The sequence below is a fragment of the Squalius cephalus genome (genome assembly GCF_949319135.1).
Source record: "Squalius cephalus genome assembly, chromosome: 5".
In the NCBI taxonomy this organism is placed as follows: Eukaryota; Metazoa; Chordata; class Actinopteri; order Cypriniformes; family Leuciscidae; genus Squalius; species Squalius cephalus.
The window spans coordinates 41,225,606-41,250,664 of NC_137126.1; the positions used below are offsets into that span (position 1 = coordinate 41,225,606).

At 37.7% G+C, this 25,059-nt stretch overlaps 1 protein-coding gene across 3 annotated transcripts in view; it reads left to right on the top strand.

Moving 5' to 3' along the window:
* The first annotated feature begins 11,807 nt into the window (after positions 1-11,807).
* galnt9 (polypeptide N-acetylgalactosaminyltransferase 9) overlaps positions 11,808-25,059 on the top strand; it is a 115,661-nt gene continuing 102,409 nt past the window's right edge. For 2 of the 3 annotated variants that reach the window (XM_079871687.1, XM_079871688.1), the window contains exon 1: positions 11,808-11,904. The gene's annotated coding sequence lies outside the window, so the exon portion shown is untranslated. Of the gene's footprint in view, positions 11,905-17,962; positions 18,000-25,059 lie in introns of all 3 variants that reach the window. The other variant, XM_079871686.1, reaches the window with a different exon arrangement.

Below are 25,059 nucleotides of genomic sequence, written 5' to 3' on the forward strand. Positions count from 1 at the left end.
GAAATTCAATGGAAGTGAGGTTTAATAAATGAAGGAGACTTTGGCTATTACTCTTTGAATTTCACATCAATAGTGCTTAAGTCAAGGGCTCTTTTACAAATGGCCACAGTGTAAATGTTCATCTTTGTGCTAGTGTTCACAGTGTTTTTCTTTGTGCTAGTATCAATCCAAACCTCAATAACAAGATAAAGGTATGTTTTTTTTTCTAATTGGCTTTCCATACACATAATTTTATGTGAATTGTGGGATACTGTATAAAAAGATAGAAACGCTAAGATGTGAATATAATTTCCAAAATGCACATTAAATTTTTTTACAGTATATGCTCGCTTGGGGTCATATGCATGAACTACTATGGAAACACATTTACAGTATAAATTACTGGATGTGCATAAAGAAGCCAGAACTTCTTTTTCTCAGATGAATGGCTAACTATTACCTCCCAGAACTGTCTGGCAAGTCCCACACATAAAACATTTGCCAATAATCTCTCATATGAAACAATCACACACATGAAAATCATCAGAACATCTAAACCACAAGTGATTATTTAATAAAAGAGCAACAGTGGCTTAAACACTCGTTTCCATTTCTATTTTGCACTAATTATTTATTTGTGCATTGTTTTCATGATATTCTGATTTTTGGAATAAATTTAGCATGTTTGAAGCATAGCCACCGACTGTGATTAGCAGAGGCCAAGTATAATTAATTCTCAGTTATAGCAACATGACAAAGTTTTGCTAAATGAACATTGGCAGAGCTCAACTTTATGCAAACTAGCACTTATGTGACGCAGCAACTATTAATAGCTATGTTTCCATCTGCCTATTTGTATGCAAACTTTGGGATATCGCATAAAAACAACGCTGGATGGAAACACCAAGATGTGTATAAATTCTAAAAATGCACATAAAAAACGTAATATAGGCGGATTACTGTTTTATCCAATAAGATGTGCTTAAACTACGATGGAAACACATTTACAGAATCAATGCGCTCTGAGGCGCAAGTCGTTTATGACGTATGAAAAAAAAAGTCATAGTGACATGTTCCCTGATTACAGCAATTTCAATTATTATTTACATTATTGTAGCAAATTTCCCAGGAAGTGATGATTTTGTTCACTTGAACACAAGGGATAGAAACGTTGCTTTATTAGCAATTTTTGTATGCAATTTTCCAATTTTGCGCATAAGTTTTGGATAGCTGTAGACAGTGATCTCCCACTTGATACAGTTAGGAACACATATTAGCAAACATTGCAAAAAAAACGTTTAATCACTATCATTGCGAACACCCCTAAACTAAAAAATAAACAAAACAAAAAATAGAGCTGAAACCTTCCTCTTATATTAAATCTTATTATTAATTGAAAAGGATAGCAAACCTTACCTTGACATTGCTAGCGCCATGTTCCTCCAGTTGAGTGACAGGGATTTCTCAGGGACAATCACTTCTGCATCAACCCTGTATCAAGAGCACAACATTAATATCTCACAAATGATCCCTTGTTGGATCTGAAGTTGCCATCCCATAAACCACTATGCCACACCACACCATTTTATGTATCTTATAGTGTGAATAAAAGGTGACTGAGTCATAACAAAAGTTGCCTGTAAGCTATCAGATAAAGTAAACAGTTCCACTGGAGCATTTCATCTCCACTCACCTGCAGCCATCCTCACATTAGCCAGCATCTGAGTTTCGAGGTCATTTGATTTGTGGTCCACTCTGGTAGAGCTAATGTTTTCTAGATGGCCTTATAAAACGCAGATCGCTCGTGGCTCCGTTACCGTGGATACCCACGGCCTCCGATATGTCACTCTCCCCTGCTTCGGCTTCACAGAGCAGCCTGACAAAACAACCTTTGGAAATGTCAACATGTTAAAGCTGCACGGTTCCAGACGAGCAAGGCCAGGTGTGTCAAACACCATTAGTTTTAATCCTATTTGCTGTGAATCTTCACTTGGAAGAAAAAGAACGTATATCTGCCTCGGCCCATCAGCTGTGCTTTGTGCAGGTCTCTGTTTTGCAGGAGACCTTTTCTGCTGCCAAGAGGCAAAACCGACTTTGAGCTGTTGAGCTCTGAGGAGTTAAGCTGGCTTCAAAATGGGTAAAAGTACTTTTTTTTTTTTCTCAAAGGCTATTTCTTGCTTCAAAAAATCCCTCCTTTAGCTTAGGCACCTGCATAACAAAAATCTTTTCTGTCATTTTGAAGGTTTGAACAAGGGGAGTAAACCTCCTTGACCTCTGTCTCTTGCATATATTCATTGGATCTATTGTGCTGCAAACTAAATGGTCTTTTCCTTTTCAACAATTTATGCCACTGTTTTGGTAACTAAGAAACCTCAATTTGAAAATATCTCTCTAAAATCTCTTTAATTAAAACGTTCGGCAAACAAGTAAAGCCTTGGCATCGAGAACAAACACTGACTGCAGTGCATGTTTTTTGCTAGTTTATGAATAACAGGATTTCACTATCAACATCCTCTTTGACAGCTCGCGCAGCGGCCAACAGATGTGCTACGCCACTTCCTCCCTTAACTACAATAGAGAGATTACCACAACGGTCTCATTTCTCCTTCCTCAGGGGAGGTTGGTTTTCTCTGAGGATAAGTTGCTATGGGGCCCCAGAGCGCAATATAGCTGCTAAAACTTCAACAGAGAGATAGCAATGTTTGTACATCCAGAGAGATATCCTTTTGATTATGCATTTTGAACAACAAATGCTAGAGCGACTCCAGTCAGGTAGAAAGGTAGAGAGTTTGTTCAGTTCTATCATGACAACTCTCGGAAGATTTGGTAATGGATATGCCAATGCTAATGTATTTGGTCTTGGCCGAATAGCTACGCTGCTGCTGTTGATTATTGCTGTTGTTGAAGATTATTATTGCTGCTTCTGCAGAGCAAGTACAGGAACTTGCTACTGCAAATACATACGCAGATACACTGCTGTGAGTATGTAAGACATACTGCGGCTGCACAAATATAATATATAAATTACTCATTGCAGATCTATACAGTTGGAGCTGGGGAAAGTGGAGGGATTCAGAGAAACTCTGAAAGTGCGCTGCAAACTGCTATAGTGAATTACCCTGGTAATCCAGAGTTCTCGCGAGAGCACAAGTTGAATTTGCTCAGCGAGTTACTCTGGCGTCGAGTAATGATGCTCATTAAATATGCCCCTCGATCTGAGCTGCACCAATCACATCGGGTTATCTGATATAGGCGGGCCAGAGGCGAGCTAAACAGATGACGACAGCGCTGTGACGTCGAAGTCATTAGTAAACATTGCAAGATGCCTGTGGATGAATACCAGTTGTTTGAAACGGCTTTGGCCGCTACAATGAACGAGTTAGACTTGGCTTTTTATCTAGAACAGGAACAGAAGACGGCGCTCGAATCGTTCCTTTGCAAGAAGGACGTTTTTGCTGTTTTGCCGACCGGATACGGTAAGAGTATCTACCAGTTAGCTCTGGTAGCTAAGCGTATGGGGTTTATTGTTGTGATTGGTCATAGTGTTATCCAATTGCGTGCAGTGAGATTTTCAAATGCATGCTTGGTGCCGCCCCTCGAGCTGGCCGTTTTTCATTAGTCGACGCCAGACCATTAATCTTTTAGATTTAGGTCTGGATTTCCAGGCTAATAGTGAATGCTAAACAGATGTATAATTGTGAAGCAGCAACCTCATTGGCTGCAGATGCAACATGAACCAATCAGCTTGTGCCAAGTAGTTAACACTGTGTCTAGAGTTTCGTGACAGAACTTGTCATTTTTAATTGCTCAGATCAGACCTCTAAAAACAGGGTCCAAGATACAAGATTTTCTGTTTCAGCCTCTTCCCTGAAGACACAACCTCAGACTGCACAGATGTTCAGCTAAAAATCATAACATACAGAGGTGAATGTGATGTTGCGGTTTGCACCCTCCCTTTGAGCTTTCACCGCAGGAGTGCTTCCTGTTACATCTGTGATCTATACTAGCTGACTGCATAGCTAACAACTTCTCTAATTGCCCATATCGAGAATAATCTTTCCCCTTGTAGTGTGAGCACCAGATGGTTGTTTGAAGATCCAACCTACCAGAGAGAAGGGAGTTAATACCTTTGGACCACAGGCATAGACTAAAGCACATGGAGCTTATTGGTATTAAAATATATGTTTTGGTGGAGGCAGTCTACAGTAGTGGGTGGGTAGCTCAAAGGTCACTGGCTTGATCCTGGGTACAGGTGACTCATGGAATGGAGAATTGCTGTAACACCCATAACTGTTTTTGCCCTGAGCAAAGCACTTAACCCTAGGTTGCTGCACGGGGAGTGTAACAGCAATTAGTGTTGAGTGAGTCCTGCAATAAAAGAGAATGTACAAGCATGTGCTAGATGTAGGCCTAAGCAAAGTAGCCAAGAATGCTCAAGCATATATTTCTCAAAGGAATAGTTTATCCCAAAAATGTAAATGCTTTCATTTACTCACCCTCAAATGTTAAGAATCTACAGGCTTCTCTTTTCCATTCAATGAAAGTGAACGCTCACAGGAGCCCTCAAGCTCTAAAAAGAACAAAAGAGCAGCTTAATAGTAGTCCATATTGCTCATACACCATAACTAAAACAGAATAAACATGAAAACTAAACTCATTCCATCTATACCGTAACATTTGGTGCCTCTGAATGTGTTAATGCAGGTTTCATAAACAACTGTTCAAAATGTTGGGGTCAGAAAGATGGGATGCATTCAATTTTGGCTCAGAAACAAAGGATGCATCAAATATATATATATAATACACACACACACACACACACTATATATATATATATATATATATATCAAATAAATGTCTTTGAATTTTCAATTTATTAGAGAATATTGATGTATCACAGTTTACAGTTTAAATATTAAGCCAAAAAACTTTTTTCAACATTGATAATACTTGAGCAGCAAATCAGCATACAGTTTTCGAATAACTTCTGAAGAATCATGTGAAGACTGAACTAATGATGCTGAAAAAAAGGCTACATTTTAAAATGTATTTAAAAAGAATTAAACAGTTATTTTAAATTGTTATGATATTTCACAATATTACTGTCTTTACTGTATTTTTGATCAAATAAATTCATACTTGGTAAGCGTAACAGACTTCTTTCAAAAACAACAACAATGGTAGTGTAAGTAATGTCGATTCAGTAACATTGGTTCACATGTACCTTATCATCAGTTGCAATTAACTTCAGATTTGAACGCAAGGGTTTGAGGTTAAACAGTCTTATACATAAAAAGAAAGAAAGAAAGAAAGAAAAAAAGAAGAAAGATGCAGCGCAACTTTCAAAGAAGTCAGACTTGCGCATGTTTCCTTTTAAAAAGCAGCACAGATGAAAGCAAAACCTTTTTCTGTGTGAAACTGCCTTAAAAGTGCTTGATGGGGTAATTCTCAATTAGTATACCATGGCCTTAACCTGTTAAGATAAACTCAAACTCAAAGAGTTTTAAACCGCTGTAGACCTCCACTTTTCTAAGGCCGTTTACAGTTGTAGATCTCTCATGGAGAGCTTGAAGTGTCAGGCTTTGCAGGCAGTTTTTATTTGAGGGCAAAAAAGATTAATACTGTTGTAGATTTCTGTCTCTATCTATTTTTCCAGTTGTGCTGTCAATCACTGTAATGGATGTTGAGATGAAAAGCCAGGGATGAAAAACAAAACATGAGGGAAATGGTTATTATTATTAACTTAAAGCTGACATGAGCCATTTTCCTTCAGAAAACAACAACATATAAGATATCCTTCAAATGGAATGGATTATACACTCACCTTGTGGCAGGGTAAATCAAATGTGAAATATCATTCTTTTCTGCAGGTTAAACAAATAGCCTACTGATTGAAATGCAACACTTGGGAATGCATTGCCTCGCAAACTAATTTAAACACTACGCAGTCACACTGTTGCTAGCATTGTCAGAAGAATTCTGATGTAGAATGTGTCTGCAACTTTCAGTGAACAGAATTGTTTATGCAAGCAAGGCACAACACATTTCTTCATATTGAAATGGGAGGGCTGATTGCTACAGTCAAAAGTATTTGTTAGATGCTGAATGTTTCATAAACACAAGCCAAAATTAACATATTCATGACAAAAAGTCATGGCAATTACAGAGGCACAGGAGGGGTTAGTTCTGTTGCTTTCAAGTTTAGAAATTCATTATGCATTCTATTTGAATGTACGCATACTTAACATTCCATAATTAATCTAATCATAAGTAGGCTAGCCTATAGCTTTTGGAGGTTTGATAGAGAGTAAACTGAGTACAATCGTGTAACGCAGGGTTCACCAATCTCGGTCCTGGAGGGCCGCTGTCCTGCAGAGTTTAGCTCCAACCCCAATTAAACACACCTGAACCAGCTAATCAAGGTCTCACTAGGCATACTAGAAACTTTCAAACAGGTGTGTTGGAGCTGGTTGGAGATAAACTCTGCAGGACAGCGGCCCTCCAGGACCGAGATTGGTGAACCCTTGTGTAACGTAAACGCATAGACCGACAAAGTAGCCTATCATTCACACGAGCACTAATTGTTTATCAAAATTATCTAAAAAAAAAAAAATTACTGTAACGTTACCTACAGTGGCAGTACCGTGGTACAGTAATGCTCTCAGATGGCAGATATAAAGTATAGGCCTAGACGGCTATACCCAACTGAATACTATTGTATTTAGGCCTACACTAGTCATGGTATGTCTAAAACACGGTAATGTCATGGTATTTTGATACTGTTTTGATCAGAAAATTATTTTACCTGCAGTCAAAGAAGCTCACTCACACAAGTTCCACGTGAAGGTGTTGAATTTAAAAGACATTGTTCATAACGATAGGGGGTTTGTTCTTTCAACGGCTTGTAGCCTATACTTCATCCTTAACAATTTATGTTTTCTGTGTTTTAAAGTATCTCAATTATGTGTTAGAAACCGCTTCAACAGATTAAGCACTTGAGACGCGTGATTCAGACTGAATTGCGAACCGATTCAGACCGTTTTGGCCAATTCATTGAAAAGAACTGCCTCGCAAGAGTGCTTCATTTGTCAGTCAGTGACATGTTCAAAAGAATCAGACTGAGTTAAAACCGATTCAAACCGTTATGATGGTTATGGATTGAATGAAAAGAACCGACTCGCAAGACTGATTCATTCACGAATGTGCCTGCATTTCGAGTTCTGATTCTAAACGGCTGACACACAGAACAACATAGGCCTACGGTCACGGCGTGTTATTAGCTGAAATGTTTCGAAGGAAAATGATTTTCAAGTCGGTACATGTTAATCTCCCTCGTCAGATAAGTATTTATCAGTAAAACTGTGGCCTTTTGAGTTGATCAGACCTGCCCACAAATGCACCCCTTTGAAGAATCCATAACAACTCGATGTTAAGGTTGTTTTTTCCAAAGGAAACTTACTCCACTGAATCTAATGTGGATCGTATCACCTTCGTGGTAAAAAATAGCATCAAGGGATCAATTGATAACAAATATATTATTGTGCATTTTTATTATTATTTTCTGGCACGCTTTATGCCCGTTAATGCGCATGCTCAAAGACGAGCCTGAAAAATTGTATTGTTACATGATATTATTCTATACCTGATTTAAACATGCTTTTTAGACGTAATATTAGAGATTTTAAGATTTCGGTCTTTCCCCGCGTAGATAGGTCACTGACTGTCTTGGATTTGATCTTTTATTTATTATAATAGAGCGTTTTGACCATATCTATATTTGCTACATAAACGTAGTAACCAAAAAAAGTGATTGTTTATATTTGAGCACATTGGAAGAGGGTTAATCAACCTTTGAAATTATTCTTGTATTATTTATATTTTATTTTATATTTATTTTGTGTTATTATTATTATTATTGGTACTCTTAATGTCTCTAATAATAACTTTATTTTTGTCTTGACTTATTCTGATATTCTAAGGATTCTGCATGAAAAACAGATTGCCGTCATAATTTTTTAACTGAATGTTTGAATGTGTGTCTTTTGTGATAAAGCAGAACAGCAGATGGCAGCAAATACTTACACTCCCATCTCAAACACTCTCTGGCATTGCTTGTCTTCAAATTGTATCCCAGGATAAGACTCCTTTTAGCCACTTTTTTTTTTTTTTTTTGATTACATTTTGGATAATTATAGATTCATCCAATAATTCTTTATCCTGCTGCTGTACTGTACTATACTCTGGGGACTTTTTTTTTTTCCAGCTGGAGGATTTTTATGGGGCCTTGAACCAGTGGATTTATACTTTTTTCTCTTTTTGGGGACATTGTTTTTTTTCATCATGACTTTGAGTTGCCTACCTACCCCAAAGCAGAAAAGGACTGAGATGGGACTGTTGTCTACAAGTGTCTAAGTTGCCTTTATATTTTCAATACAATGTTGTTTGGGGTCTTTGATGTCTTTGCAATCATGCTGTTTTTGAGTAGTACGTTTGACAAAGAGTAAAATGAAACAATAGTCAACTCCCCTTGTGATTGACCATCTATAACAACCTTAACTCTTCATAAAAGGCTTGAATCATTATCACAAGGGGAGTTGACTATTGTTTCCTTTTACTCTTTGTCAAACGTACAGCATGTCAAAAACAGCATGATTACAAGGACATCTAAGACGCCAAACAACATTGTATTGAAAATATAAAGGCAACTTAGACACTTGTAAGGCACACACAAACATAAATCTGTTCACTCTTTGTATAAAACTCAAACAAAATAGTTCATATAGAAAAAGTTCAAGAGAAATAAGCAAAATATAAATAAAAAAGATAATACTCAACAGTCCTGTCTCAGTCCTTTTCTGCTTTGGGGTAGGTAGGCAATTCAAAGTCCTGATGAAAAAACAATGTCCCCCAAAGAGAAAAAAGTATAAATCCAGTGGTTGAAGGCCCCACAAAAAAACAGGTTATCCTCCAGCTGGAAAAAAAAGGTCCCTAGAGTATCCACCACGTATATCCCAGACCAGAGCGTGCACATATGAAATGGCTCCAACGTATACACAACGTCTCTCCATCAAGGAGTCTCTTTTTGAACTTCGCCTGATGAGATGACTTTCCTTCAAGAAAATCTCATCAAAGCAGAGACCCCCGCCCTCATACCAAGCTGTGAAATGTGCTTGAAGATGAGTGAGTGTGCATATGTTGGTAAGATTAATCTCTTCTTTTGCGTCTTGACTCATCTCCCCCGCCTTCCTTCTGTGAGATGCACTGATTCACCCTGGATCACATTACATGAAGCCATATAGTTTCTCGAATCATTGAGAAGATTCAAAGTAACTGATGGTCCTATTGGAACCAAGCTAGGGTTCATTGAATTGCCTGGACATTATAGAAAATCATATATTGTGACTGACCTGGTGAATATTTTCTTCACTTATGCCAGATACATCCACCAGCCTGAGTTCACGGTCACCATTATAGAAAAAAAAAATGAATTTTACATTTGAACTCATATTATCACACATGTGCACATGAGGGAGGCTTGGAGCATGCTATATTTATGCGTTTTAGTTTTGTATGTGATCACATACAATAGCTTTTGAGGCTTTTAATTTCAAGTCATTATAAAGCTGCAAAGAATAATGTTAAATAATACTTAATAAATATTTACAAAAATAATGATGCTAAATAATATGAAATTATTAACATAAATAATATGTAAAGAGTGCGTGCTGTATATATACTATTTACATTTATTTTAGTCATTTTTAGTTCACATTAATTTGAAAAATTATTATTGTACAGATGCAAATATTAAAACTAAATAATACTCAATAAACAGTTACAAAACTAATAATGTTAATGTAAGATTTGCACATAATAAAACCCACACAAAAATCAGGTGATTTTTCTTAGTATGTACAGTTCATGAGATTTTTTCCATGAAGATAAAAATGTTTCTTTTCCTCCAGAGAAGTACAGATCTAAAGGAGGCAGGCGTTTTCCACCTCTGCATCACCTTCTTTACCTCAGCATCAGTAAAGAGTGGCATTTACTCGAGTCCTGTCTCAGACAGGGTTGACAAGACCCCCAATGGGTGACTGACTGAATGAGTCCACTCAGTTCGTATCAGGAGAGAGACACTGACTGCATGCTGTCAACATCCTTTCGAGATACAGTATGTCAGGATGTCAAAGCTTCCCTTTCTGTGTACTGTGTACATATGTGTGACTTTACATGTGACTTTTCCACATCACAATGTGTCAAGGCTGTTACAGCTGTTACAAGGCTGTTATGTTAGTCATGTTATTTTTATGTCTGTGCACAGTGTGTGCCCATGTTACTTTGCACATGTTCCTGCGTTGGCATGGTGCATTGCAGTTTATATGCGAATGGATATTGACAGCATGATGTAATGTGTCTTTGCCTTTCTGTATGTCCGTGTGTTTCTCAAGCGCATATATGGAACTTCTGAAGGTCAGTGTTAATGTACAATGCACTGAGGTGTTGTTAATCTCTATAAATTGGTTAATGCTACATTAATGTCATGCTTGTCATTTATTGATTTTCAGGATATTAATGGTGGAACAACGCTAATTAAGAATTCCCACAAGGTATGAATTAAAAGGTCTCGAAACGGCCCACAGTACTCCAGACATGTTTCATGACAAGCGATTTGATGGATGAAGTCTAGGAAATGGACTTCAAGAGGACAATTAAGAGGGTAGGAGATCCTCTAAAATGTCTATACAGTCAAAAGCATTTTGCATACAGCAGCCTCATAATTATCTGTGATGAGCAATCTGTTGCCCGAGTATGTTTATTATAAAAATGTAACCACATATCTAAGATTATGGTGAGCTAAATTTATAATTTACACTACTATTTTTTAAAGAAAATATGGTAACACTTTACAATAAAGTCTTATTTGTTAACAGTAGTTAATGTATTAACTAACATGAACTAACAATGAGTAATACATTTGTTACAGTATTTCTTAATCTTTGTTAATGTTAAAATTCAGCTGTTCATTGATTGTTCATGTTAGTCCACAGTGCATTATTTAATGTTAACAAATACAACCTTTGATTTTAATAATGTATTAGTAAATGTTGAAATTAACATTAACTAAGATTAATAAATGCTGTTGAAGTAGTTCATTCTTAGTTCATGTTAACTAAAGTAGTTAACCATGTTGGCAAATGCAACATTACTGTGTTTCCGAAAATACTTATTGGGTATAATAAATGAATAATAAGTAATCAGACTTTTTATATTGCTACAAAAAATGATATTTTAATCTTCCTATTTATTCAATACCCCCCCCCCCCCCCCCCCAAAAAAAAGGTATAATGGTTTATAATGGTTGCTACTGCTGTTTTCAACATTGATAATAATAAGAAATATATTTGATTAAAATATAATAAAATAGAAAACAGTCATTTTAAATTGTAATAATGTTTTACAATATTACTGTTGCTATTGCACACTTGGAGCATCAATTGGCCAATCAAATTAAAGGTCTGGAAATAAATTGTATAATGTGTGTGTGCTTATATATATATATATATATATATATATATATATATATATATATATATATATATATATAATTTTACTTCAAAATTTGATTCAGAGTCAGAGATTCAAAGAGATCGAAGGCTTTGAGTGAAACGTTGCATGCTGATCCTGTTGTTGATTAGGATTGTTTAAATGGATGTTATAATATCTAATGATCTCTAAGAAGTAGAGATCACAGTGCTGTTTTGAGACTAAGAAGAGCTTTGGAATGTCTCATAACCTTTTGCAACCTTGTTCGATCACACGTAGGACCCTGGACCTGGCAGTCACACTGAAGAACGCTGCTTAATGGTGTGTGAATCCATACAGGGCAGGTGCTGACACAAGTCACCTTGAGACATTGACCCTCAGGTAACAAAAATCCCCTTGAGTGCTGGGTTGATGCATGTTCCCTTAACATTGGCATCTGTGATATCCATGCTATATTAAATAGGCTGAACATGCAAGGCACGTATTTCACAAGTAACAGCACATACTGTGTATTTCCAACCTTTATGTGGCTGTTTGATGATTAAATCCAGACAATGTTGGAGTTAAAATCACAGTCACCATGGTTACAGAACGACTCTGACCCTCCTCTCTCCTGACAGGGACTGTAATGATATGCTGATGCATTCTGGGTAATAGGAAGAGGGCCCTGTTAGAGAATAAGGTGGTGCACCCTTGAGATTGAAAATCAAATTCTGTCCTGAACCCTTAAACAAATTGATTCCTTAACCTGGCTCACTTGTGAGATATGTCGTATTGAATAATAAAAGATCAGTATCGCAGACTTAACATTTTGGAAGGAGGAAACCTTCGGCTAAAAGCCATTGATGTTTTGCCAAACTTACAATCACAATCTTTTGCACTGTAGCAGCAAAACATCAAGGGTTTATGAGGTATAAATGCATGAGTATAATATGAGTGCTGTTGATTTTACTGTATATACTGTGGTCATATTTGTGTTCTGTTAAAAGGATACACAGACCTGAAATAAATCGTGGTTTCTAATTGCTGCTATGTTACAATTTTAAGTGTTCGCATTTATGGCCCTACATAATGGCGTATAAAGACGTGAATATCTTCTGGATTTTGGTACAGTTTCAAAAGTACATATAGGAAACTGGTAGATTCTAGTTTTAGAATACTACAGAGATTGAGTCTTGATTCTTGTCAGTATTGCAGAAAAAGAACATTAAACTTTCAAAGTGCTGAGGCTTTCCTTTTGCTTTTCCCTGTATACCTGGCCCAGTTTCATCTACGGATTACAGACAAATTAAAGCTCACTCTTACATTGCACACAAACATGGGCGAAATGCCACATTATAAATTACCACCTCAATTAAAAGTGAAGGTGTAGCTTATTATAAACCTCAAAATGAATGGTAACTTGTTAGTGGAATGGAGAAATAAGTAATGCTATAAAACTACAAAAATAATTGATGAATATGTTACGCTTTGGTGTACTTTTTCTTGTATTTTTTAATGGTGGAAACTATTAGTTATGATAAACTGGAGATTTTGGTCCACTATAGCACAGAAATTCTTCACTTAAAATTCTAAATGAATATGTTATCCTTACTGTTATCTATAAGCTAGTGTGCTGCAAATAATGACAAAACTCAGATTTAAAAGATATAAGCATTCAAAACTTACAGTCTCTCACTTCCGCCAATATGGATCCGTGGCTACGTTTATACCAAATAATCCATTAGTAATTGGATTGACGGCTCAGTCAAGCTGAAAAGCCTTCATGTAAACACCTTCATCAATACGATTGAGCTCGATCCGAATGAAATTTCGATCGGATTTAAAGGTGTGGTTTATTCTTTTTCTAATCCGCTCGAGAGAACATGTAAACACTTGATCGGATTAAAAAACGAAACTGGAAAGGACTGCGCATGTGCAATGACGTAGAAATGGCGTAATGACTTATGACGCACGGAAAGAGCTGCAGTTGTTGTTAAATAACTCGTGTTATTCTAAAATTCTCCTACCACAATCAAAATTTTCTGATGAAATTTCATGAACTTTTGATTATAAAGAAAGATTACTTAATTTCTTGCTTCAGGCCCTATTCTGAACTCCATTCAAGGAAAGTGCCAACTCTACTTAAATTCCGGGAAAGATCCTGCTAAAGTAACACATTATAAGCAAAGCGCTGCCAGGACACGTGTCTCTGACATTAGCAGTCTCATCGAGACAAATCTGCCATCTTAGATTTGGTCATGTCAAGATGACACGAGTATCGCATGGAGAAATGTGAGGATTCCCGATAGCTCTCTCAGTGTGCCTTGCGTGCGGATGGAACCAGGGTTGTCACACATGCTCCATGTCTTGCCAGCTCACATCACATCCCCATTTAGTGGTGTCAAACTGCACAGCATATGTGGACCGTAGTTTCAAAATGTCAGTAAGATGCCTGTTGGATTGGTCCAGATTCAGTCCAGCTCCATTGATTTCATCAGTGATATGCTGCTGATCACCACAGGATTGTAAAATAAATCCCTAGGTTTGTTTACAATAAATTGAAGTCTATATGGAGATAAAATGTGAAAATACACACCGTTTTTAAAGTACATAAGATTTCAATATGCATTATACAAGTTAGTGATGTAACCATGTTCAAACTATGTTGTACTCCACCCACAAGAATTAATCTGTAATGCAAAATGTGTGAATGCAGATGCTTCTAGCTATACACTCTCAGTGTCACACATGCTGTTGTTTCAACATATGTCAAACATATGTTGTTTCAAAAGGCTCTATAGTGAGTGTTAATTTTATTCTATAGTGAGTAATTCCTATACTGTCAATTTTCACTTTCAGGCCAACTACATAACTGATCATTTTCACTGCTCGCTTGCAATACATTAGCTAAGCATTCATATCTGCTTATGCATTCTTTTCAGGATCCTTTGATGACTAAGACATTCATCAAATTAAAAAGTAACATGTACAAGTCTTTTTCACAGTCTTTTGATCAGCTTAATGTGTCCTTGCTAAATAATGGCACAAATGCAGTAGAGCTTAATTTATATTGAAACTGGAAAATTATTTTAAAGATGGAAGAAGGTACATCCAGTATATACTGAATAAACTTTGTCATAAAGAATTTTATAAGAAATGTTAGCAAAACACAATGGAAGGTAATGTACTTTACCAAATAAACACATAAAATGGAAATTAGCACATGTAAACTAAATTGATTTCATCACAATAGAACCAGCTTTACAGTTTTGTGGGAGGTCTCCAGTGGGAATCATTGTTTTGAGAGATGAACCTGTCTTTGTCAATGTTTTCTCATTGTGACAGTTAAATTACTTCATACAAGAACGTTAAATGAAACATAATTTCATTTTCAGGCGGTAATGTTGAGGGAAGGTGGGCTGATGTGGGATGGTGGATAAATTAATAAGATGAAGTAAGAACTAATCCTCACATATTGAGTGATCTCAAACTCACATGTACAGGATAATTTGACCCACTCAAGTGAATTAATGTTTGTTTGGCATCTCATCGTTGGATTTTCTTTCTTGTCTGTTACTGTGGTATGTGTGTGTGTGTGTGTGTGTGGAGTGTGAGCTCTTGGGTGTATGTGAGGGAGGGTCAGGCGTGTGCTTGAATACGTTCTGGTTTCTAAATTTGAGTTCAGTTTAAGGTCTGTCCACTCCAGAACTCAGTGGAGCTTGTCTGACACTGACAAATACTCTCCTCCCATCCTCTAGAGAGAAATAGAAAGCCAATAACGAAAATGGGAATAAAAACACAGCAGAGTAGTTAGAGGTGAATATGATGAAACCAGAAATGAATAGGACAAAGAAGAGATGGAAAGAATCCTAATGTCTTTCTCTTTAGCTCATTATGTTTCTGAAATGTGTCAGAATTCAACAGTTGAGATTTGACATTGAGTTCTGAGTCTGCAATGGTGCATTAGTGGACATTAATGTGATCTAATTTCTGTTGACAGTTTAATTTTTTAATATTTTTTTTCTTTCAGGTCAACTACACTGTACTAGTTTGGTGTCTGATTAACTTTGAAACAAATTTCACTCAGTAACTGCTCAATTTAAAAAAAAAAAGTACACATTGTAAGTAAAACATTGAATTACACATGACATTTAGAAGTAGAAAGACTGAAATAGTTTTTTTTTTTTGTAAAACATACTCTAATAAATCTTGCTGAGTAAATTGGTTAGTTGAGGTTAGTTAAAATTATTACAACATATTTCTAGCTATAGATACCTGAATAATGATATACATTGGTTTTACAAAAGTTGTATTGGCTTTGGAAGGAAACTCTATCACCCCCTTGAGTATTGAGGTTTGTTGGCAAGTTAAAGTTGGCATTAAATGAAAATTCTCTATTTTCTAAATGGATTTTCTAATTTATATTATAGATATTTTTGTGATTAATTAGTGCATTACTTTAATCTAAATGCCATAACTGGACCTTCCAATGAAATCGTCAGACTTCTTTCTGGTGACATTTGCAGGACTTCTCAAATTATTCAGTTCACTTGGGGTGTGTTCACACTTGTAGTTCGTTCACTTGGTTCAGTTGGTCTGGACCAAAAAACAAAAACATTTATTCCTGGTCTGATTAGCATTTAGATTGGCATTTTTTTTATCACCGAACCTAAAGGCACAGGGATATATTCACAACCTAAATGTTTGGCTTTAATGACGTATTGCCTATTTTGAGACGGAACTTACCGAACATCCAAAACAATGCTGTGTGCTGGGATAAATGCACTCGTTGTGTGTGCGTAGCCTGCATATGATGGTAGATTGACCAGCTGAGAACTCGTGAAGAGCTTATAAAATGTGTAAAGGGAGTCACAACAGCGGCAGGAATCTGTCACACACAAAAATGAAGATCTGCTGCGTGGTGGTCTCGTGACTATGAAGCGAAAAAACAAGTATGCTTGAGCATTCTGTCCTTTTTAGGCTCTCATCTTCCTGTTTCTGGTTCGTTTACAGGTATTTGGTTCGTGTTGCATTCATACAGTATATCATTCGAACCGCACCAGAGTTCGCTTGGAAGCGTAGCGAGACCAATCTTTTCAGCGGTCTCGGTCCACTTGTTTGGTGAGCACCAGGGTTCGGATGGCAGCGTTCACACATGTTCAAATTAACCTCAATAACAGAGCAATTGCACCAGGGTTCGTTTTAATTGAACCAAACATGCCAAGTGTGAAGACATGTAAACGAACCAAAGACAGGAAGATGAGACCCTAAAATGACAGAATGCTCACATTTTATAAACTCTTCACAAGTTCTCAGTTGATCAAAATACCATCATATGTAGGCTAGTGAATTTATCCCAGCAAACAGCATTGTTTTGGATGTTCAGTAAGTTCCGTCTCAAAATAGGCAATACGTCATAAAAGCCAATCAATCAGGTTGTGAACGTATCCATATGCCTTTAGGTTTGGTACCTTTAGGTTCGGTGATAAATAAAAATGCAAATCTGAACACTAGCAGACCAGGACTATGTTTTTTCTTTTTGGTCTGGACCAAACGAATCAAGAAAACCGCACTACAAGTGTGAACACACCCTTAAACCCGCCCTTGCACCATTTTTATTTAAGTGTCCACATCTCAAAAACCAATCAACAACTGATGCATAGAAGTGAACCAAATCCCAATGATACATTACACTCGGATCAGATGTACATCACAATATGGAAGAAAAGATCTGTCTTTACTTCCATTTTATCATTACTTTAAGTATGTTCAACGGGTCTAATCATTAGTAATGCACTGGCCAAGCATTTGTACCTGCGTTGGTGTACTTGTGGAGAGTATTTTTCTGGAAATGTTTTATAGAAAGTCTTGAATTTATATTGATATCAAATCTCCATTTCTTGTCTCTGTGGCACAATAATTCCATGCTGTACTTTCGTAAATGTCATGCCAAATAATAAGCTCAAGGTTTAGTTGTAGCCTCCAAAGTTCAAACAAGCTGTAAAATGATAACCAGTGTGGAATTATGGGAAACAAGCTTGAAATTACACCCTGGGCAACCTCTTATATTACATCCATTGTTATGTCTTAGAGTGGTATGAATGTGCTAGTAGTATTTTAGATGGATTTTAATCTCCTTGTGTCCGCACACATACCTGGTGCTGTACAGAGGCGCTGAACCATTTACTGCTGTCACTGAATTTACTGCCAGTGAATTAACACTGCAATGCCACAGTTATTGCCTCCAGAAATGGAGCTATAAACTGAGGGGAAATTGTGAAAGCTCAGCCCTAGGCTAAGGATGCTAAAAACATTAGCGGCAGCTTCTGTAAAAGGACCACAATCCCTTTATAACATGCTGAAGTGTAAATTGTTAGGACTTTTTTTTTTTCAAGTCAAAGTAGAAGTCAAATGTTCCAGTTACATTCTTCAAAATATCTTCTTTTGTGTTCCACAGAAAAGAGAAAGCTATTCAGGTTCAGAGTGACATGAGGGTGAGTAAATGGTTACAGAATTTTATTTTTTTATTCTATCCCTTTAAAGGTGATTTGTTGTGCTGCACAATTTGAGGAAAATTAGAAAATTTTTAAAACTGCAGGGAGCCCTTAAAAGATTCTCCTTGGTTGGCAACAGGTTTATAAACGTTTCTCATTAAAAATGGTTGGGGTACATTCCCAAATAAAGCAATAAGCCCTGCAAAGCCGTGATTTACAGTGAATTTAGAACAGCTAAGGGGCGTTGTTAGGCAAGACGTGGAGCGGAGTTTTATAAACTGGTTCTTTTTATAAAATGGTTACTCCATAAAATATTCATTGTAATATTTATTTTATTCATAAAATAAACACCAGCAACAAAAAATATAACATTATAATATAACACATTTACAAAGAGGTTGCCAAGCAACACATGCAGCAACAAAGAATCACAAACGGCAGTTGTGGTCACAGGTGTATGTTTGTTGAGTAATTTACAACGGCTTCGAACGCGGCTCAACCAATCAGAATCAAGGACCGGAACTATCCGTTTTATAATGCACGTTATAAGCAACCCAAACTCTGAGCACATTCAGAGATGAGTTTGTGTGCATTCACAGCATTTGCTGTGATCTTGCCTAGGGCACCAAAATGAACTGGGAAAACTAGTCCAACAGACCACTCATATGTGATGAATGTTTTTCATAGCATTAAAAATTGTATTTAAATAATTTCCTAAGTCTTTCATAAAGATTAAACATTTCCAGAAAAGCTTCATCTAGCCGGTTTTCCCCATTTTTGCCTTCATCCAGAGACATTTCATATTGATGAGGTTCAGTTCCTTACGGGAAACATACAGCATGTTGCATGTTTTTTTGCCTTCAGAATTTAAAATCAATGCAGTTACACTCCTCGAGTGTTCTTCCTTCCAATGAGCAACTGTGATAGCTAGTATACGAGTCTTCTTATGGTGAGTTGAATGAATTTATGCTTGGTGGATAATCTGGGATTTTCAGAAACTCCAAGGCCAACTGCTTCCAATTTCCAGTGGACCCCACCCATCAAAAGCCTGCCTTCCCCCACTCTCTCTACACTTCCCCAACCCCTCTCTTTCTTAAATGCACACACATTCACACATCATGCTTCAGCAATGTCTTTTGTGCTGTATTGATCCATCTTTCCAGGCTTGCATACATCTGTTCATTCTGTGATGTGGGCAGCAATGCATTTGCCCAGGATTCACGATCAAAATCTCTTCGATTTTAACCAACGGATTTTCTCCTTAAGTGGCCTAAATTGCACTCTAATTGGAGGTGGACTGTGTCGTCACACAAAGGGTGCGCTTTTAAGACACAAAGCAATCTCGTGATATGTGACGACCCATGTGTTTAATGGGGTTTTCCCCAGCGCTGGCTGGATTATTCTGCCTTCCCAAATGATTGCATGAGTGACACCTGTTGCTTACTTCCCTTTGGGCCTTTAAAAGAAGCAAGACAGATAGCAGATGCGGGCGACCTATTTGATTTTTTTAACTTTGTTATTTGTTTGGTTGTGTTTCTTTTTTCATGCATCACAATGCTACATCACATTACATTCCCATGCATTCATCTAGCATTACACTACTGATGTCTGACTGCTACATTACACAGATTTTGTATAGTTTTCCTTTTATTAATAACATTTTGCTTTAAAAGTTCAGCTTTCTCGTGTGTCCCTATTTTGTTGCGTCCCTTTTGAGCTATGAGGCGTAACATGATACAACAGGTCTAGATATAGCAGTTTTTGGAGGGAGGAAGATAGTTAAAGAAAAAGAAAAACACTGCACTGCAGGGGTTAAACAAACATTCTGAGCCATAAGCACTTATCGCTTGAATAAATTCATGTGATAACAGCAAATTGGAATACATGGTGACTCATCACAGGGACTCCACTGTGAACTTTTATTTGCAAGAAGATTAACATCATCAAAAATTGTGAGACCAGAATAAGACCCTCTCAGTCAATTGAAGACCCAGCAGGAGACAATGGCTCTCATTAAGAGTTGTTTCCTCTATTACTATGGGTTTCATTAGAACATTTGGGAACATGTAAAACATTAGAACATCACCAACCACTTGCTAGTACCGGTTTTGACCTCTTTTTGTCTTCAGAACTGCCTTTTTGGCATAGATTCAACAAGGTGCTGGAAACATTCTTCAGAGATTTCGGTCAATATTGACATGATAGTATCATGCATTTGCTGCAGATTTGTCGGTTGCACATCCATGATGCGAATCTCCCATTCCACCACATGCCAAAAGTGCTCTATTGAGATCTGGTGCCTTTGGAGGCCATTTGAGTCTAGTGAACTCATCGTCATGCTAAAGAAACCAGTTTGAGATGTTTTGAGCTTTGTGACATGGCGTGTTATTCTGCTGGTGGTAGCCATCAGAAAATGGGTAGACTGTGGTCATAAAGGGATGGACATGGTCAGCAACAATTCTCAGGTAGGCTGTGGTGTTTAAACGATGCACAATTGGTACTAAGGGGTCCAAAGTGTGCCAAGGAAATATCCCCCACACCATTACACCACCATCAGCCTGAACCGTTGATACAAGACAGAAATGGATCCTCAAATGGAGTTCTTAAACTAAAAACACTTTAATGCATTCATGAACTGTCTGGTTCTGAGAACCCTCTAGTTTGATGCATGTTATAAATGTTTGTCGTGAGTCATGAAGTAACGCTAAAGCAACAGATATTTTGATTATTAGTATGTGAAATTTATGTTTATGACATCTACATCAGGAGCCTTAGTAGCTCATCACCATAAATGAGCCTGCACTGGAATATAAAATATGAATCTTCCCTCTTTTTCTTTGTAGATATACCCTCTCAAAGCAGTTCCTATTTCGTCCCACTCGACTGCCCTATCAGTCGCCATGACACAGTGATTTATTAGATCAGAGATGTTGCGTGGGGTGGTGCAACCCAGGATAGGAAGAACTGTGAAATGCTCCTTGACTGTGAATTGCTTTGGACCCAGTGTTGCCGCATATGAATTACCTGGTGGAAAAGGTAGTATTTTGTACTTTGTAAGGGAGAAACTATAATCTCAGAAACTATAAGTACTTTCATTAGTACTTATAACTTTAATTATCTTTTAGAAAATATATATATATTTTTTATTATTTGTGTCATTTTTACTGTTGAAAATTGAGCCATTTTTGTATTTTTTTTTTTTTTTAGCTAGTTTTAATGGCAGTCCCAGTTTCCAACTTAATATTGTGTGAAGACATGCCAAATATGTTTAATTAACTATTTTCCCTTTCCCTATTCTCCCTTTATTTACATTTAGTCCTAGTGTGATTCATCAAACAGTTCTCTGACATAACAGCAAAATTACACAATGTGAGATCAAGTCTCAGTTTGAAACTGTAGTGCTATTCGTCTCACCTCATCATATGCTCTGAATTGTCAGATCAGAGTCAGACCTCACCTGGTCTTCTGTGACAGGACAGGATTGATGACTGGGAGTTAATCTGGCTAAGAGACGGTGTGTACTGCACACCTCTCTGTGTGAAGAATCTATGAGATGAGATAGATTCAGACAGTTAATACTCGCGGTGCCAAGTCACTGAGGGAGATTCACAATGGCAGCTGCAGATAACAAGCTTTACCCAATCAGCTGGTGAAAAAGAAAAAGTGATAGAGAAAGAGAGCGAATAGACAACTGCTGTCTTTGGAATTCTGCAGTATAGCAATGTGTGTGGTTTTTGTGGTCAGAATTTGTGTCTGTCCAACACTAATTAGTACTGATTACCATTACAGGGAAATAAACTAGAATATGCAGTTCTGTTTGTGAATATCGACTTTGCCTCAAGCCAAACGCTGAATGTTTTTCAAAGACTTTGCTAATTTTATCATAATATCAACCTTTGGAAATGTTGTTTCCAGGTGGACTGTGCACTTCAACTACTGGATATTGCAGTGTGGAAATCTAATTGGAGCTTGTGGTTATCAAATGTGATTCACAGTTTTGAGTGCAATATGCATCCGGCAACCCGTGAATGAACTTTGGGTGGAGTCTAACAGGACCTAAATCTGTCATAAGGAACAACAAGTTGTTGCAGAAAGAAACATCGAGCTAAGTTCAGCCTGGGATTGACGTGGCGTCTTCCTCTGCTTGGCCTGGGAGCCTGGTAAGTCATTACCTTAAACTCATTAACAGTTAATTAAGCTGGAGAATGGACGGTGAGTCAGCTAGGCACAGCTGGATGGGTCAATTTTCTTTATTAAAGAAGTGCTGGAGTTTCTGTAGTTTGACTATAGATCATGGCACTTGCCAAGTTCATAGGGCCAAGGTCATAAGTTTGTTTCCCAGGAAACTCGCTAAATAGATTTTATATAATACTAAATGTAATTTAATTGAAAACCGAGTTGGTAGATGGGTCAGATAAGCCTTCTTGTGGAATCCAGTAGTGGATGAGTGTCCAAACCTAACAGCGTGAGTGAAATTGTTGAATGTTCTAGAGCCTGTCAAAAACACTGGATTAAAATGGTAGATTTTGGATCCAAAAAAGGAAAGGAAGCTGTTTAAAAGAAGGGCAGCATGGTAGCAAAAGTGCAACACAAAGTTGCATATACAGTAAAAGTTGGTTATAAAATACTTGTATATTAGGATCATTTTGAAAGAGCAATTTATTTTTAAAAAGTACAATTAATTTATTTTTCTGTAGCACCTTTGTTTTAATTTTATTTTTTTCAATTTATCTCAAATTTGAACGTCAATAGCAAAACACCAGATGCCTGCTTGAAAAGAATGAAAGAGCATTACCTTATAGGTTTTCAAAGACTACAGAGTAGAGAGATTGGTACAGAGTACAGTACAGAGATTGGACAATAAAACTAAAAACACCACAATGTTTTAGACCACAGTAATGAATTAGTATGGTGTAGGGCCTCCTTTTGCAGCCAATACAGCAAGTCCTTTACAATGGCCAGAGGGATTTTGAGCCGTTCCTCTTCAAGAACGGCGGCCAGGTCACTATGTGATGCTGGTGGAGGAAAATGTTTTCTGACTTGCTCCTCCAAAATACCACAAAGTGGCTCAAAAATATTTAGATCTGGTGACTGTGCAGTAGATGTCTACACGGTTCCAAACATTTGTACCCAAACCCGAAGGGACCCGTAATGTGCTACACAGAACCTACCCGGACCCCACTTTTATTTCAAAAGCTGAACCCGGACCCGTGCAGATCCGAGAAATGCCATACCCGGACCAGACCTGGACCCATTTATTATTTGAAAGCTGGACCCGAACCCGGCGGGAAGACACAGACCCGACTGATGTTATTTCTCTCTGTATTCCAAGCTCAATCCACTCATTATTTCAGCTTCAAAAGTCCACTTGATGTCACGGTGACGGATGACAAATGTGACTTTGCAGATTTGCATTTTGACTCGAGTTAACTCATATAATAACTTTGACTGTTTGCACTTTTGAACTATAATAACGATTGCTCGTTCAGTGCCATGGCCGCTGATGTTAGCATTATTTATTTGCTATCATCTCTGTGCTCTCTGCGCCGAGTCTGACCACCAAAACTTTAAGATTAAACAAGATGGTTCATTCATATTATTATAAAAATGGGACAAAGTGTAAAGCGCGGCTTGGCGGAATAAGTAAATAAGAAAAGTAAAAGAGCCTGTCGTCAAAAGTCATTAATTAACGATTGATTTGATTGATTAACAAATATTTTTTAAATCATCTTCCAAATTATCATCTCTTCCTTACAGTTTTATGAGTTGACAACAATGCCACAAATTATTAAAACAACTGGCTATTAGTAAAACACATTCAATTGAGTTAATGCCTAAATAATATATTTTATTATTGTGCACTATATAGTGGATAGGGAGTGGTTTCGGACACAGCTATTGTGTCACTGCAGAAGCTCTGGTTGCCATTGAAACATGACGCGCTTGAGACTGCACATTCGTGTTAGCTACCTGGAGCAACCTGAAGAGCTTTTTAGTGCAATTTGTGTGTGTTTTTTAACCTTATTTCCCGGCTCACACTTTTCTTATCCTAATTTTACAAGTTGCAAGTTACAAAAATAATAAAAAATAATAATAATTCGTTACATTTATATAGCGCTTTTTCTGAGACCTCAAAGCGCTTTACATAGATGGGGGAATCTCCTCAACCACCACCAATGTGCAGCATCCACTTGGATGATGCGACGGCAGCCATATTGCGCCAGAACGCCCACCACACACCAGCTTACTGGTGGAGAGGAGACAGTGATGAAGCCAATCAGTATATGGGGATGATTAGGAGGCCATGATGGACAGGGGCCAAGGGGCAAATTTGGCCAGGATGCCGGGGTTACACCCCTAATCTTTTTCGAAGGACATCCTGGGATTTTTAATGACCACAGAGAAGTCAGGACCTCGGTTTAACGTCTCATCCGAAGGACGGTGCTCTTTTGGCAGTATAGTGTCCCCGTCACTACACTGGGGCATTAGGACCCACACAGACAACAGGGTGAGCACCCCCTGCTGGCCTCACTAACACCTCTTCCAGCAGCAACCTGGTTTTTCTCAGGAGGTCTCCCGTCCAGGTACTAACCAGGCTCAGCCCTGCTTAGCTTCAGTGGGCAACCAGTCTTGAGCTACAGGGTGATATGGCTGCTTACAAAAAACACACAAGCAGTGCTGACTGACACTGATCACGGCCGGGTGTTCTCCGAGTCCGATCAACTTGTGTATTACACACAATGTTAAACAGACCTGGGACCCGAAGTAATAGATTGGGACCCAACTTGGACCCGGCTGACCATTTAAAACATAGACCCGAACCCGAACGGGTCACGGGTCTTGGGTGCTCCGTGTAGACCTCTACTGTCCAGGCCGTGGGATACTTCACTTTCATGTTCATCAAACCATTCTGCCACAAGTCTTGCTGTATGTTTTGGTGCATTATCATGAAGTTCAGTACCTGAACCATTGGGTGCACATGGTCCTCCAGAATGGTTCGGTAGTCCTCGGCAGTGATGCGCCCATCAAGCACAGTAGGGAATGCCGTGATATTGCAGCC